The following is a 1,669-nucleotide window of genomic DNA, read 5'->3' as shown; positions in this document are numbered from 1 at the left end:
AAAAAATTCAGGGTGGTTTCTCCAGCCTGAATTGTATGTCTTAGAGAATGGATCATTGATAGGTTTGGAGTAACCTTGAGCAGCTTGAACTTGTTCTTGAATGAAAGGTGGAAACTGTGCAGCCATGGGACATTCGCTCACATGATGGGCCGGGCTAGCATAGATAGAACAAATCTCCTGATAATTAGGTGGTGGTGTGTATTGTGCAGAAGATTGTTGACCTAATGTTAGGAACTGATCAAATTTCTGGGCAAGAAGGTTGACTTTATCTAATCTTTGGGCTATTAGGTTCAGATCAGTCTTAGGACTAGAGTCTGTTTGCTTGATCTCAAAAATTCCTGCTTGCTTTTGGTGAGAAATTAATCTTTCGTAGGAAGATAATGAAGCATGATTGATTGAATTTTCACTCAAAGTTTCAAATAAAGTGTAGGCTTCATCCTCACTTTTACTCATGAATGCATCCCCACAAGATGCATCTACCATCTGTCTATATTGGTCACCTAAACCCTCATAAAAAGCTTGAACAATTTGCCACTTAGATAGATCATGGTGTGGGCATTTTCTAAGAAGTTCCTTAAGTCTCTCCCATGATTCATGAATTTGTTCTTCTGGAAGCTGAGCAAATCCAGTGATGGCTTGCCTCATGGTGTTGGTTCGACCTATGGGATAGAATTTCTTAAGAATCTCGTGCTGCATTTCAGCCCAAGTTTGGTCTCCCTATTGTACCAAGCCAGTACTTGGCTTTGTCTTTAAGTGAGAAGGGGAATAAGGTCAATCTAAGTGCATCATCAGTAAAATTTTGAATTTTCACCATGGAACAAATTTCTAAGAACTCATCCAGATGCTTGTAAGGATCTTCATTAGTATTCCCATAGAAAGACGGAAGCATCTGGATTGTGGTCGACTTGATCTCATAGTGGCTTGTAGGGATATCAGATAAGTGGATACAAGTTGATGGGTTATAAGTGGAAGGAATAAAATATTCTTTCATCTGCCTAGGTGGTTCTCTAGGATATCCAGCCATCTGATTTTCAGGTTTAATATGAATCAACCGTTCAATCTCAGGATTGGGTTTAACTAGGTCAGGATAGAGAGATCTTCTACCTTGCATATACCAGTGCAAACCCTAATGTATGATTCAAGTTTTTTTTTTTTTTTGCAGGAAAATAGAAAAAGGAGAGAAAAGAAAGAAAGAGCTCTAGACCTAGATACGTAAGGTGAGAAGAATTAGTTATGGTTAAGTGTTAATTGCAATCAAGTTAGCAAACAGTTAAACCTAGACACCTACTGGTTTCTTAGACCTAACAGTTCGATGTAGAGTGGCTTAGCTTAAATGCAAATTGGGTTTGTTCTCACTTTCTTCAACTAGCCAGGTAAGAGGTGGGATCGTGGGGGTCCCCCCGTTGCTTGCCTTAGACACCAATTGAATTGGCCAGGTAAGCTAACAGAACCAATTAAATAACCACGAGTCCACTTAGGTAGAGCCTTTGTAACCTCTAGCCTTAGATACTAGTTTCTGGGGTGAGTTTGAACTTACTTTGCACTTGACTTCACCACAATACTCAAAACTGAACTCGATTAATACTAGGGGCCAATGTCTACTTGATTTTAGTTAGGCTAGGGTTAATGTGGAATGCTGGTTGGTTGTTTTTGGGCCAAGAAAGGGTGA

The 1,669-nt window shown here is 39.7% G+C and overlaps 1 non-coding gene across 1 annotated transcript; it reads left to right on the top strand.

Moving 5' to 3' along the window:
* The first annotated feature begins 541 nt into the window (after positions 1 to 541).
* LOC114913190 (small nucleolar RNA R71) lies at positions 542 to 648 on the top strand. Its single transcript, XR_003799237.1, has one exon. It is a non-coding gene; the product is annotated as a small nucleolar RNA R71 (small nucleolar RNA).
* The last annotated feature ends 1,021 nt before the right edge of the window (positions 649 to 1,669 follow it).

The sequence above is a fragment of the Elaeis guineensis genome, chromosome 2, assembly GCF_000442705.2.
Source record: "Elaeis guineensis isolate ETL-2024a chromosome 2, EG11, whole genome shotgun sequence".
Lineage (NCBI taxonomy): Eukaryota > Viridiplantae > Streptophyta > Magnoliopsida > Arecales > Arecaceae > Elaeis > Elaeis guineensis.
The sequence above is the reverse complement of the archived record's forward strand: the minus strand, read 5'-3'. Positions and strand labels throughout refer to the sequence as shown.